Source organism: Myodes glareolus, chromosome 9 (assembly GCF_982192425.1).
Source record: "Myodes glareolus chromosome 9, mMyoGla1.1, whole genome shotgun sequence".
NCBI lineage: Eukaryota > Metazoa > Chordata > Mammalia > Rodentia > Cricetidae > Myodes > Myodes glareolus.
Genome location: NC_142034.1, coordinates 81868578 through 81884587, shown reverse-complemented (window position 1 = coordinate 81884587; position 16010 = coordinate 81868578). Strand labels below are relative to the sequence as shown.

The 16010-nt window shown below is 38.0% G+C and overlaps 1 protein-coding gene across 2 annotated transcripts in view; it reads left to right on the top strand.

Annotated features, from left to right (window-relative positions):
• The window catches only part of Gabrb2 (gamma-aminobutyric acid type A receptor subunit beta2), a 214303-nt gene that overhangs the window by 150552 nt on the left and 47741 nt on the right, over positions 1–16010 (top strand). The window lies entirely within an intron of this gene.

Below are 16010 nucleotides of genomic sequence, written 5' to 3'. Positions count from 1 at the left end.
GAACTGCAGGCTATAAGATTCCCCCTTCTAGCATCCACAGGGACCAGGCTTATACATGGCGCACAAATATACATGCAGGCAACAATCATACACATAAAGTAAAACAAAATCTTTTAAGTCAAATAAAAATATTCTGAAAAATAAATGAGTGAGGAGGGAAGAGAGGAGAAGAGAGAGAAAGGGCGGGGAGAAGAGAAAAGAGGAAGAGAGGAGAGGAGAGGAGAGGAGAGGAGAGGAGAGGAGAGGAGAGGAGAGGAGAGGAGAGGAGAGGAGAGGAGAGGAGAAGGTAGGGCAGGGCAAAAAAAAAATTGGATAATATGAAATGAGAACACAAAGTGAAGTCACAAACATGAACGAAAGGTAGGTTTACCTGTGTATGTCAGACACTAGATTTGGGCCGTCTGTCTGAAGGGTACTATGCAGAGCGAAGTGGTCTAACTGAGTGAATTCTGGAGATGCATTTTCAGAATAATCTTTAATTTTCCTACACCGTGCAGTCTGATGAGCCAGTGGGATGGCTGAGAGGATAAAGGCCTGATGACCTGGGCTTGATCTACTGAACCTACTGTGGAAGCAAAGAATTTCACACAGGTTTAACCTCCACCGTCATACGCTGGTGCAAACATGCGCACTTACTTGATGACTCACACATATAACATAAATAAATCCTTGTAAGAAATGTTTTCTTTGATGCCTCCTTATCTCTGAATAAGACATTTAATACTGTGAAATGCTGTTGTCTCCATCTCGGTGTTAATGTTTTGAAGCCACATTTACTCTTTAAACGTATATGTAGTTTCCCCTGAACTTTGAAACATGTGGTAGCTTTTTCTGACACTTGAAATGACATTTCTTGGGTTATTTTGAAGATAAAGTTAGAATTTAAATAATTTAGTTGCTGAGATACAATTTATGACAGATATGTATTATAAAATGAGAAGAAATTTTGAATTAAATATGACAAAACCAAATTTTCAGGTGTCATAAGACTATTGTATACATGAACTCACAGGCACTGTGACTTCATGCACAGGATCTGCAAAAGATCAACCCAGCCAAAATCTAAGCATGGATGGGAGAAGAGCTATAGCCAATTCATGATTATGGAGTACCTAGAGCCAGTTTTTTTCCAGCATGCAGCCTCTGAGAGGCTCCCTACGCTTTTATGGCCTTATACCCATGCACAAACAGGCAGCACTAAGTAGCCTATGAGCTTTTAAGGAGACATGAAGCTGGAAAGTGTACGTGATGGGAGTGCACAGGCGAGGAACTGGAGCAAAGTGAATGGAGGAAGGACGACAGCAGAGCTCAGAAGCAAGTACGAAATTTGCAAACACTAAGAACAATAATCAAAATAGCCGAGTTTCTAATTTATATGGTGTGTAGTAATTCCTACTCAGTGCGTTCAGAGAGGAACGCAACGCTGACTTGTGATATTTAACAAACTCAGAGTGTGCAATTGGGTTCTTTTTAATATTTTATTTGAGTGGTCCATAAAAATAATATCCAACTTTGATTAATCTCTTAGTGTGCATCAAAGCTCATGGTGAGCATTTTGTTATTTATCTTCACTAGGGACATATATGCTTGAAAAAAGTACAGTGTTTTGATATTTTGTTTTTGTTTTTTTTTGTTTGAATCATATACAGCAATATCCCTTTACATGGATAAATGAAAGTTTTATGAAGATAATTTTTACTTAGATAACATTTGGAATTTAACAAACTAAAGATATCCAGTGATTTCTAATCAGGACCTGGAAAGATTAATAATACTGAGAAAGGCCTTACTGTCTCTCAAAGAATTCTTTTTCTCTTATTATAATGTGCCTTAGAGCAATATCTAACTTTCCAAAAGGTTGAAATTTTAAGCAATGTTTTTTAAATTCTTCTCAACAGGTTAAATTAAAACTGATTCATCACTGTGACCAAGCCCTGAATTTCCTATTAAAAACATAGCACTATTTATGCATTCTTGGATGCACACTTTGAGCGAGGAGTTAATTAAGCATTTCCCACAAATAAAATATAGGACAATGGTGACTTTTATTCCTGCTTTCAAGGTGCCCAGACGACTAGAATTGGGACAGGAAACATAAATGCAGTTAAATTAAATCACCGATTTTCTTCAGATGATGTCAAATGATTGGCTCTAAATTTGTAGTTCTTTGTGCACAATTACTTGAATGAGATTCAAGTATCCAAATGTGGATAACAATCACTTTCTTATTTCATAGCTAAAAGCAAGAGAACAGAAGCCCTTGGATGGCAGAGGGATAATAGGAATTCTTCGGCCATTGCTTCATCAGCATGATTCTGTCTTGGAGCTCACTGCCAGTCAGTCATACTTTTCATTTTAGCTGCAGTTTTAAAGAGGTTCCCTTTCTGTGACTGTCATTTCCTTTCGAAATGGTTATTGTATTCTTAGGAATATAGGTTGCTTTTTATAACATCGAGTCTCTGGGGAACTGGCAGAATGAATCGCTCCCTAACATAAAAGTGCCAACTTCCCTATTTGCAGATTTCTCAGTTAAGGAGTTGAGAACCTATTATACATGCTCACTGAACACTTAAAGTTCATACGACCTGCTCAGTGCTGGTGAGTGACTTGGTGAATCCTTAATATTATCCATAAAATGTATCCCAAATAGCATAACATAAGCAGATTGAAAACAAAAAGAAAACGCCTGTGTCAGAAATTACCAGAATCCTGATTACTATGAAAAATGTTCATGAGAATCTTTCTTTTTTTGTTTTTGTTTTTTTAAAATATTTATTTATTATGTATACAATATTCTGTCTATGTGTATGCCTGCAGGCCACAAGAGGACACCAGACCCCATTAAAGATGGTTGTGAGCCACCATGTGGTTGCTGGGAATTGAACTCAGGACCTTTGGAAGAGCAGGCAATGCTCTTAACCTCTGAGCCATTTCTCCAGCCCTGAGAATCTTTCTTGAATAAGGTTTTAAAACAGTTACATATTTAGGATTATGTGTGTTTATATAAATATGTATGTATATGAAATGACAATTAGAGAAATAGAAGTCATAGGGTGTAGGTACATGGGGAGCTTTGGAGAGAGAAAAGGGAAGAAAGGATTAATAGGTTTTAATTACAAAATAAATAAGAGAACAGAGAGGGAAGAGAGAGAGAAAGAGAAAGGGAGGTATAGAGAGACAGAGACAGAGAGACAGAAAGAGAGAGACAGAGAGAGGGAGAGAGAGAGAGAGAGGAAGAGAGAGAGAGAGAGAGAGAGAGAGAGAGAGAGAGAGAGAGAGAAGAAGCTATAAAGCACAGGAAATAAAGCTTCTTTTAGAGGCGAATAAACACCCAAGAGAGGAATTGATTCTGCTATGTGCTGGTTGATTAGAGTTGGTATTTTGTTTGTTAAACGTACTTTCAGTATTTTATTATTTAAGGAATGGTGACATAAAAAAAGAATGTACATGTTTATTGCAAATGAGTGTCTCATTTTCCTGCAACTGTCATAATGTATTCCTTCTTTGTGGCTGAAAAAAAAAACTCCACTGTGTATGCATAACATATTTTCCTCACCCAGTCCTCTATTGAGGGACACCTAGATTGGCTTCATCTCCTAGCTGTTATGACTAACTATGCAATAAACATTGATACACAAATATCTTTGAGGGATTTGGACTCAAGACTGCTTCGAGTAAACAGACAGCTGTGAAGGAGCTGGGTCATATGACAGATCTATTCCAGGTTTTGGAGGAACTGTCTTTATGAGTTCTATAGTGGCTGGACTAGATAACATTGCCACCAGCAGTGTATAAGGGCTCCATTTTGTCTACATCCTCCCTAATATTTGTTATTTTTTATGTTTTTAAATTATATTAAATAATTTACATATTTACCTTATATAGTACAGCCTTTCAATGTGTACAAATAGTAATGAACAGTTTAGGGTGTTTGTCCTAGCCATATCTCAAACATTTATATTTTAATTACTTGGATTATCTATGAGTTAGTGGAACCAAAGAGCATATGATAGTTCTTTTTCTGGTTTTGGGAGGAACCAGTATCTTCATACCCAGTAAATAACAACTCCTCGGTGTCAGCTCTGCTGTTTCCTGATCATGCCATTCCAACTTCTGGTTGTCAGTTTATTTTAGCAGCTTCCTGTAATGGAATCACAGTCTTCGTCACTCTGTGCTTTGTTCACTCCACTAAGCGCAGTGTCCCATAGGCCCATCAATGCTTCTGCATGAGGCACAATATCCTTTTGATGGCCAAATAGTACTTTATTGCTTAGTATGTTGTATTTTCCTTATTCTTTTTCAATCAATGAACATTTAAATAGTTTTCAGGTCTTGGATATTATGGAAAATGCTGAAATGAACATAACAAGCAGATATTTTTTCAAGATGCTGACTTCAGTTATGTATACAGATGAATATGTGTGCACGTAAACACACACACACACACACACACACACACACACACACATTGAATCAAATTATATCCTTGTTAATTTTTTAAATTTCCGTTCCATTAAATTGATGAATTGGCTCAGGAAGGAGGCTTCTCCATCAAATCTGCTTCTTGAATTTGTTCTCCAGAACCTCCTTAGTGAAAGAAGAGAACTAACTACTGAAAACTGACTTCCACATGGGCACAAATACATAGACACACACACTAAATAGATAGATAAATGAACATACATTCATAATTTTAAAAATTAAAACAAAAACAGAAAAAGTTCTTCTATGAAAGTCATTTTATTTCATAGTTGAAGAGTCCTTTTTGAAAATATAAAATTTTGTTCCATTTGAATTTGGAGGGATCTGTTTTATGATGTGTAATAGAATAACTACAATTACACTTTTTGTAGAAGCATTATATCTTTATCTTCAAAGCAGGTCATTTTAAACCAGGGAGAAACAGGAAGTAGTCTGATATCTCTGAGACTGACAGATAAATGTCTTGCTAAAATGTTGACTGGGCATATATAACATAAATGCTTAAGTAAAAATAATATTATAAACATTTTTTCTTTTCTTACCTAAGAAGTAGAAAAGTACAAGAAAATATAAAATGAATGGATAAAATAGGCTTGAACCCCCTGGAACAGATGGCCACCTTCTGAACAAAACACCAATAGCACGGGCACTGAATCAGCAGTTAATACATGGGAGCTCCTAAAACTGAACTCTTCTGTAAGGTGAAGGACATCATCAATAGGACAAAGTGGGAGCCAACAGAATGGGGAAAGATTTTATCAACTCCACATCTGATAGAGGGCTAATATCCAAAATATATAAAGAACCCATGAAACTAAATATCAAAAAACAAAACCCCAAATAATCCAATTTGAAAAATGGAGTACAGACCTAAACAGAGAATTCTCAGTAGAGGAACCTGAAATGACTGAGAAAATCTTAAGAAAATGTTCAATATCTTTAGCCATCAGGGAAATGCAAATCTAAACTACTTTGGGATTCTGTATAACATTGTCAAAATGTCTAAGATCAGAAAGACAAGTGACAACTTATGCTGGCAAGAATGCAGAGCAAGGAGAATGATCCTCCTTTGTTGGTGAGAGTGCCAACTTGTGCAGCCACTATGAAAATCAATCTGACCGTTTTTTTCGAAAATTGTGAATTTATCTATCTCAAGATCCAGCTGTACCACTCTTGGGCACATACCTAAAGGACACCTTTTCCTACCACAAAAACACTTGTTCATTGTAGCTTTGTTCATATTATATATCTCGAAACTGAAAACCATCTAGATGTCTCTGAAAATTGACAGCAGTGCTCCATTGCTGCGGTCAACATCGATGCAGTTCATTGAAGGTAGAGAGTTTGAGTTGGTGTCTGTATGGAGTCTTCACCCCCATGTTCTAATCTTTTTAGCATGGGTAGGTACACTCGAGGCTTTGCAAAGAGAAATCTGGACAGCAACCCAGCTATAAAACGCTCAACCTACCATCTGTCTTGTCTGTAAGACGTCCTAGAGCAATGGTGGCACAGAATTTTGGGGAGTGGCCAACAAATACCTGCTTTAACTTGAGGCTTATAACAGGAGAAGAAGCACATTCCTGATAGTGCTTAAATGACCAGGATCCAGAGACTGGATAGCCCAGAGACCTAGGGTAGAACCAAATACAACGACAAAAAAAATGTTTGAAATGATTCCTAGTGATATTCTGCTATACTCATAGATAGTGCCTACATTGTCAAACCCAATCATCATCAGAGAGGCTTCCTCATGATGCACCAGATGGAGTGAGTGCAGAGACCCATAGTCAAATAGTATACAGAGAGTCTAAATGGGAGGTCTCCTTTGGTTCCCCTAGGTGATCAGGGAGCCCCAAAGAAGAGGGGCAGGGAAGAAAAGTAGGAGTCGGAAGTGATGGAGGACAGCAGAAGAATGTGGTCCACCCAGTCTACTAAGCAGGGATCACATGGGCTCACAGAGACTAAAGCAGCAAGCACAGTAAACACATTGCCTGTATTAGTCTGCACCAGGTCCTCTGTGTATAGGTTATGGTTTGGTGGTTTTTTTTTTTTCTTTCTTTCTTGGAACTAGCTATTGTAGACCAGGCTAGCCTCGAGCTCACAGAGATCCACCTGTCTCTGCCTTCCAAGTGCTGGGATTAAAGGCTTTTGTCATTGCTGCCCCAGTGCTTTTGTACAACTACTTGTAGTGGGAGAGGCTGAGTCTCTTGACTTTTTTTATTTTAACCTGTTCTTGGCACTTTTTCCCTCCTACTGGAGTGACTTGTTCAGCATGGATATGAGGGCTTTTGCGTTGTTTTATTGTATCCGGCTGCTGTCTCTTAAAGGCCTGTTCTCTTCTGAAGTGGAAACGAAGGGGCGTGGATCTAGAGAAGTAGGGGAATTGGGAAAAACTGGGAGAAGTGAAGATATGGGAAACTGTGCTCTGGATGTAATTATGAGAGAAGAATGTTTTCAATGGATAGAGTAGTAGTCACATTTTAGGATTTTTCAAAATCCAATTATTTATAATTAAGTTGTCATTGCACATATTAGAACATCACCATTTTGAAATTTACTATATAAAACTTTTTACCTATTCAGTTTATTTTTGATAAAACAGATAATATAGTGGATAGTGTTACAGGCAGTTTGATATACTATAAAAAAGGGGTAAAACCTAAACACTATGTTATTAAATTTCCCTATTTCCTTATCAAAAAAAAAGCTAGATAAGTTTAATATATGATCCATGAGGAAAACTCTACTATTCATTATAATCAAACAATACAAATTATTTGCATAGAAATATGGATTATCACACACAAAATATAGACACACACAAAAGAATAAAGTTTTGTGTTATTTTGCAACCAGTATACACCAATGAAAACTGCGGTAGTGTAGAATGTAAAATAAATCATTATAGCCAAATAAATGATAGTCTAAGAAATGTTTCAAGACTAATGTTTTATGCATTAGAACTTGAATAAAAACTCCGTAGTCTTTAATCAACTGAGTACTATGTGAGACAGAGAAAAATAAATTTCTGAAACCAGTATACGTTGGAGCTGTACTGTATGTGCTCAGTGTATGAGCACTTGGCCAGCATCTCTGCCTGGCACACTCAGGTTCTATCCCCAGTGCTGAAATACCAACCCCTCCCTTCAGCTTCTTAAAATTTTTAACAAAACACTGAATATTTAAAGTTCATTTCCTTTAGAATTGTTTTTGATTAAAATTACATTATGATGGGAACAGCACAAACCTTTGGAATTATTCAAAAAACAGCACGTCTCTGTCTTTAAAAGCATAACTTTCCCCAAGATTCCCTCCAGCCTATATTTGGCACAAGTAAGCCTGGATTCGTAAATAAAGCTGATGGCTCCCAGATAAAGAATGAAGGATTATTTTACCCCAATTGCTTCATAAGCCCCGGAAAGAAGAAGATAACAGACAAATTACAAAACAAGCCAGAGACCTGAGGTGAAATCACAGCGGTGTTCTCTGCTTTTTCCCGTCCACAAGTAGGAGCAACTCAAACTTTGTCTTTCTTTTCCTCGCTTTTAAAATGAAAAGCCTAAGCTATGCACTAAAATGAAGCACACAACGCGATAAACTCACGAGCTTCCTACTCAGAAGTCCGCATCCCCTGTCTTGCCCTATCATTGAACAGATCGGGAGCGTTTTGCAGTCTTGTCCTTAAGAATTTCAGCTGTATCATCGGATTAAATGCTCCTTTTGGAGTACGGATATCTGCGACGCGCTCCCTGACCAGCAGGAATGGACGGTCACAAAATCAAGAATCCTTCTCAATCACAATTTATTAGAGCTCCTTGCTTGAAAGGGAGAATCGTTTTTCTATCAGGACACATATGGCACTGGGTTGTCCTGTGGCATCAGCCTACATTTAGGACATCATCACAGCTTGCAAAATGATTGATCGTATGATTATAATTATTCTTCTTTTTAACTTATTATCTGGGGTATTGCTTTTATAAGAAACGGTTTCCTCATATCATTATTTTAAAATCTTAGAAACAGATAGGACTTCATATGCTTTTTTATATGAATTTTCAAAATAATGAGTTGAATTTCCAGGACCCTTCGGTGTTGATCATGGAAGGGTAAAAGTTGAGCAATGTATTTCAAGATAGTTTTTATGCATTGTACATTGTGTATTTGGTTCTGTAGAAACCATTTTTTAAATTTTTGCCAATGGACTGTTTGGTGACTGAACCTTTTTGTTACAAATCTAGTAGTCTTTGTTTTCTTTTCATTTTATGAAATTCTAGGTTTAGCGTATATGTTCACTTCCCCAGATGGAAATCTGCCATTTTTTCTAAATAGCCAGGGTTGCTTTTATTAAGAACAATAGCTAGCAACCATAGACAACAAGGCAGACCACTTCTGGGGCTTTTTAGTAGACTGCTGGAGGAGACAACTTGTTATTCATTTTTTTTTAGAGATGAAAAATAGCATGAGTTTTTACAAACTGACTTTTTTATCTTTTATCAGTGACTCTTTTTCATAATAGAACCCCACTAATATCTTTGGCATTGAATAAATCTAAATGAGGGTAGGGAAAACTTACATAAAACATAATCAAGTCAAACCTCAAATATTTCCTGAATTGTGTGTGTGTGTGTGTGTAGGTGTGTACTATATGCAATATACCTACATATCTGTAACCATTGGACCAAGTATGCTTAGATGTATTTAGAAGTGTTAGGATTCAAATTAGATTTTCTTTCTCTCTTCCAGGGTTAAAAAAAAAAAGGACACACACATAATCGTGTCCTAGATTTTCATCATTAAAACATCAAAATAAAAAGTTGCCACCCACAGATTTCCCAAGAGGCAAAGCTGTTTCCATGAAATTCTATATTCTAGTCCAAGTGTCTGGATCAGAGAAAAAGCCCAGTCAAAGTAGGTGAAGCAAGCCACGGTGACTGGTCTATTCTGTGTATCTGATCACAGCTTTCAACTGTCATCGGTTTTGGTAGATCATCACTTTATACGTGCTAGATCCATTTATTCTCCCTCTTCCCCAAACATTTTCCATTCTCCCTACCGTCTCAACACCTCCTCCAGTGTTCTCTTAGTGAATGGCCATTTTTGTTCTCCACCCCACTTAGAAAAGCGAATCATCAGGAGAGGACTTAGAAGCCTCCCACCCTGCACCTACCCAGCCACCAGCATCTCCACCCACATGCCACCTTCTCCCTGCTGCTGTCATGAGTCCTGTAAATAGAATTTCTTCGTCTTGCCCACTCAAGGGAATGGCTCCCGCCAGTTACCCTCTCTCCTATACCAGTACTTATTGCTCCACTGACAGGGCTCAAAGGAAGATCCTACTTCTTCTTACTTAAACACAAATATCATCTTTTACTTAAGAAGCATACCTAGCTGCAAGGCTAGCCTTCCCGTTTTGTAGCAAACTTCTTTTAAATGTCTATTCTATATTTTATTCTCAAATTCCTCCAGTGTGTCTTGCCCCTCCACCATGACTCAAGCTGAGATTTCTATGGCTGTTAATGAACTCAGATGAAACTCCCGTTCTCCTCTCCAGTGAACTGCTTGAGGCAAATCTTCAAACAACATTGCTTGTTCTCTAACTTTATCTCCTATCAAATGTATTTTTTCTTATACTTCTTGGCCTGCTAGTTTTTAATCTTACATCCTTACATAGCTGAGGATGTGAGTTTATAAACAGACCACTCAACTGCAACTTCACTTAGGTTTTGTCTCAATTTGAACTCATGGCTTTGTGCTATCTCAGAGCACATTCATATTTGTGTGCTGAATATATTCAAATGTTTTTCTCTAAGCTGAACACTTTCACCTATACCAAAGTTTATGTATACAGGTTTGTGTGTCTAAAACTGGCTTTGTTATATACTCACATCCATGTATAGCACATGAAGCCTTCTCTGTCTCAATGCTCATTCACTTTACATTGTTCTAGGACAGAACACCTTGGTGTTATAATACTCACACTCTAATTCATTTGTCAGCTTTATCTGTATTTTTTATTTATCCAATTATTTTATTTTATTGATTATAATTCTTCTCAAGTCTCCATATTTTATAAGTATGGTTTGCTTGCTTTATCTGTATTTTTATTAATCTAATTATTTTATTTTATTGATTATAATTCTTCCTAAGTCTCCATGTTTTATGAGTATGGTTGTTTCCTGTACTTCATTTTCAGGTAATTTATTATTTCTTCGACAAAACATTAGTTTTTTTCCTAAATTTCAGACTTGTGTCTTTCATCCTTTCTCGATTTATTAATTTAAGTCTTTTGTGTATCTGTGCATGTGTGTGTGTTTGTGTACATGTGAGTGTAAATGTGTTTGCATGCAAATACAACTTAAACTTTTCCTTTCAAATCTGGTGTATTTCTTTCTTTCTTTTGTCCAATTGCTCTGACAATGATTCTTCAAGAACTGTACCAAATGGAAGCAGCTAGACTGAGCATCAATCTCTTGCGATCTGAGTGAAAAAATTTTTTGACATTTCATCATTGACTACAATGCTGAAAGTGATTTTATTTATACATTTATGGTGTGAAGTTACATTTGTAATACCCAGCTTGTGTTTCAGTGTTTATTTCATAATTTGACTGTGAATTTATTTCGGACTCACAAATATCTAAGTCTAAAGGCTTTAAACAGCAGATATTTCTTATTTCAGAATGTGTGGCATTCAGGAGTAAAGAAGGTTTCTGGTGACTTGAGTTCACAGCCTCTCATTAGGTTGTGGTCAAGCTACCATCTGACCCTGTGGTCTATCCTGAATGTTCAACTGGATTTCAGACTTACTGGGTTGTTGAAGCTGTTGAACAGAGATCCTCCGTCCTCTGATTGTTGGTCAACAACTCCATTTCTGCCTCACATTTGAGTCTACCATCATAGAAAAGCAAAGAATCTAAAAAAGGGTGCAGTCAGCCTAAGGCAAAGTTCAATCTTTCTGTAACCCACAATCATATACACAGCTCCCACCAGGTTGAGAACCAGATATGGATGGATATCGCTTCAGTTGCATACAAATACAAATATGTTTCTCAGATATATATGATCTTCTTCATCAAGGGAAATATCACTTGATAATGTGAGGGCTTGTGCCTGGTCTTACTGTATCTTGCTGTGCCATATCTGGTTTCTGTCCTTGTTAGACCTGCTCTTTGCTGGGGAAACAAAGGGAGAGTGGATCTGGGGGAGAGAGAAGGTGGGAGGAACTGGAAAGAGTGGCTGGAGGGAAAGCTGTAGTCAGGGAGTATTGTATAGAAGAAGAAGAAATTAAAAAATTTAAAAATTAAGCTATAAATATAATTTCTAAGTAAGAATTAAAAACGACCAAAAATTCCTAGCTTTTCAAAGGTTCTTTTTAAGACAACAAAATTATTACTTATGAGTAGTTTTTAACCTTTTAAGATTAAATGAATTGGAGCTGGAGAGATGGTTCAGTGGTTAAGAACATTTGTTGCTCTTATAAAGAACCCTGGCTTGGTTCCCAAAACCCACATGGTGATTCACAACTCACCATAGCTTCGATTGTAGGAGTTATAACACCATCTTCTGAACTCAATGGTGCACATAAATACATGCAAGCAAACTCTCATACACATTAAATAAACTAAATATGTTTTTTTCAAAGCAGAATTCATCATAGTTTAAGCTAAATCACAGAATCTCATATTGCTCATTCCCAGAGACTGTGATTGCCAACATGTGATCTGGAATGTCCACTTTTCCCTGATAACAAATCTAAAGAATTTCCTAAATAGCCTCAGATATGCAGTTCTATTCACAAAAATTTCAAGAACCCATTTCCCTCACTACCCTTTCTTTCACGCCATGAGAACACATTTCCTGAAGGCCTGACTGCAATGCCAATACAAAAGTATTCTTGGGGATCCATCTAATTTCTATCAGTATTGGAGAAATGCACAGAAATTCCAGCTAACACGCTATGCCATGCAGTTTTTGCTCTGAAAAGAATAATTTATCTTCATATAAATGTTCTTAGCATTAACAAGTAACGGAACCACCACAGCTGGTTTCAAATAGTTAATGACTATAAATGTTTTTAAATGTATTTATATTTATATCATGGTAAATCCCAATAACTTTGACCCACACAGATAAATTGTTAGAGTCTTCAGTGAATTTTTAGAATATAGGAGTTCAGAAACCAAAACATGAGGATTGCTGTTTAAGGACAATAATGTGTTTTTCAGATGTTGAAAATGAGCTCTGAAGGGCATATATTCTCCTTTCACAGGTCTACGGTTTCTGTGTAGCAAAATTTGGACTGTAGTCTAGGTAGGTGTTCTGGTTGGCGTTTTGGTTGGTCTAGCCTCTGGGATTCATGAAAGCAGTTGCAGATTCTCTAAAGCAACGCTCCGATACGGCTATAAATGCTATCCTGGAAGACGATGTGTATGTCATACATCTCCAAGCAGGGAAGAAGGCTTACTCCTAGTTATAGATAGGATTTGCTGTTCTCTCTTTGTTTCTGCTACTTACAAGCTAGACTAAAACTCAGTGAATTAAAACAAAAGCAATCTTTGTTATTCTTTGAGAGACTACAAATTAGCTGGGAGGTTCTGTCGAGTCAAGCCAAGTTTGACTCGTTTTAGCTGCGGCCAAGCATGTTATTGTTCTGGGGACTTGCTGTTTGACTCCATGATAAAAGAAAGTATGCCTCTTCACCCATATTTTCCAGCAGGATGTTCAAGGCCAGTTTCCATGGTGGCAACCGGAAACTCAAAGAGTAATCATAACTACAAATTTTCGTGAGACCCAAGCTGGGACAGCGCCAGCAATACTGCTCATTAAAACATAAGACAGCTCAGATTCGGGGTTCAGAGAAATAGTCTACCTCTTAATTGCAGGAGCTTTGAATTCTCATTGCTAAAAGGAATGGATACAATGAGAATATTTAAATATGAATGTCCTCAGTTGACTCTGTATCCCAGTAAAGATAAGTCAAACTGTGCTCTAAAATGTAAAGACGGAGTCCTAATTCAGACATATTGTTTTGTATCACAATGTATGATGGTAATTATATCAACCAAGGGATTTTTTATCAATATTAGACAGGATTGAGTTTAATTCCCATTTCTGACACTAGGGCAAGTAACTTAGCCTCTTTAAATTACAGGTTCTTTATCTATAAAATAAGGAAAGGAACTTTTGTGTCAGAGGGTTTGTTAAAGACCGGGTAAGACAATGCTTAGGAAGCACCGGGCTTCATGGAAAAAAAATGCTTTAATCACATAAGCCAGTGGTTGTTATATAAAGCCCCAGGTCCAGCTCATTTCAGGGACGTCTTCCCAACTCCCCAGACAAAAGAACAATACCATATTTAACTGCACATATCTGTCAACAAGAGTGGCATATAAGCCACCAGTTCTAAGTCCACCCTTCTACTATGGACATAAACCCTCCAACAGCACATAAGTCTGGTCTGTCTCAGTAAATGTTTACTAAATATCTGATATTTGTCATCTTTCGTTCCACTTCAAGAATGTAAGAACTGTATACGCTAAGATCTCACAGTTGAGTAAAGAAAATAGAATCTGCGCCAGCTAACTTATATTAAGTATATTGAATACCCTTAAAATAATATGCAAGTGCAAAAAGGGGCTCATGTACGACTTGTAGGAAGAGCATTACTACTCAAGCTCTACCCTAATGTAGCACAGACCAAACACCTCTCAGTAGGAGATTTTTGCCTACCACCATTAGTATGAGCAATCCCCAGCTCACCTTGTATCCCAGTAAGGATATGCAAAAGAGTGGGTTCAGATGGAAAGATCCATATCAGAGCCTTTACTTCCTTTGTCACCTCTTATTAGGAAGCAGATGGGTTGATGTCACAGTTGACAGCATTTTATTGCACAGCTGTGCGAATCTCCTTGGCCATTCAATCGGCCTTGTTAATTTACCCATTTTCCATTATCACTCTTGAGTTAGCATGCTCTTCTGTGTGACTGTCTCCACCTTTCACAAGGGAGCATTATTGTATTTGAATGGCAGGTATTGGATCTCTCTGGAGACTTGTGTGGCAGATTGGTTCCCAAATCTATCAACCCAGGGAAAATCATTACTAGAGTTCTGAGGTCCTTCAAAGGAAATTTTGGCTCACTCTAGGAAGGACAATACCTATAAAAAAACCCAGGAAGGAAACTAGTCCCAGTGTCATTGTCAATAGCTTCTCAGAAAGACTCCGGGCCAGCCACATTCAGAGAATCCGGCCACATTCAGAGAATCTGGTTGGATCACGTGCTCGTTCAGTCGCAGTCCAATTGCCCTTGGTAAACTCTCATTAGATCCGACCCCTTGTATCAGTGGGTGATAGCATCCCTCGCATTCCTTCGTCATGACACTGGGACTAGTTTCCTCTGCATATACTGGATTTTTGGGATCCAGTCTGTTTGGATACTCACCTTCCTGGACCTGGAGGGAGGGGGGACGAACTTGAACTTCCCACAGGGCTTGAAACGCTGACTGCCCTTAGGGACAAAGAGGGAGGAGGAGAGGGAGGGGGGGGGAGTGGGCGGGTGTTGGGAAGAGGGGCGTAAATGGAAACTTTTATAATTTAATAAAATTACTTAAAAAAAAAAACCCAGGAAGTTTGACTAAACCCAGTAACATTGGCTACTGCTTGATAAATTGCTTCTTTGGACTGATACTAGATGTCTTGGCATTCTTTTAATGACTTTGAGCTTGCAGGATGGGTCTTGTACATCTCAAGCCACTTATGATGCTCAGACTTGTGCTCTTACTGCTCAGCAAATGGCTTCTGGGCTTCACTATGCTTACAGAGGAGATGTGATGAGTCACAGGTGGAGGGGTTAGTACCACATTGACAATTCAGATCGCCTGAGCAGGACAAGAACTGGCTCAAGTTAAGACCTGCACAAAAGAGAAAGAAAGACACAGAGCCAGCCATACCTCTTGATAATCTTGTCCTAAAACCGGCACATCCACAAATCCTCTAATTCAGACTTGGCCATGGGAAGTATAATGGCAGACACTCAACTGGAGTGCTTTAATAGGAAGCTGCAGGAATGGGAAGAGACAAGGGTCTTAATGAAGTAAAATGAATGAACGTTCTGGGGAAAGAAGGACATTGTGATGGGCCCCTTTAGAGCGCTGACACCAGGATTCTAGATGTGAAGGGAGAAATACTTCAAATAATTAAGGTCACTTTGAGACAGGACTTCAAGGTAAAAGAATCCCTCATAATTCACAAAGAGAATAGGCCAATGGTGAGGAATTTGCAAGAGGCAGAATGCTAATATAAGATGAGATAACAGGTAGAAGCCCTGGAATGTCAGTTTTCAACTGTGACTGATGGGTTTTCATTCAGTTTTGAACCACATGGAAAGATGGCCCAAATATTTTCTGCTTTTGCCTTTCATATTGTTTTGTTAAAGTGCCATCAAACTGGGTGATGGCTGTCCCTGCCTTTAATTCTAGCATTTAGGGTGTAGGGGCAGGCAGATCTCCATGAGTTCGAGGTCAGGCTGGTCT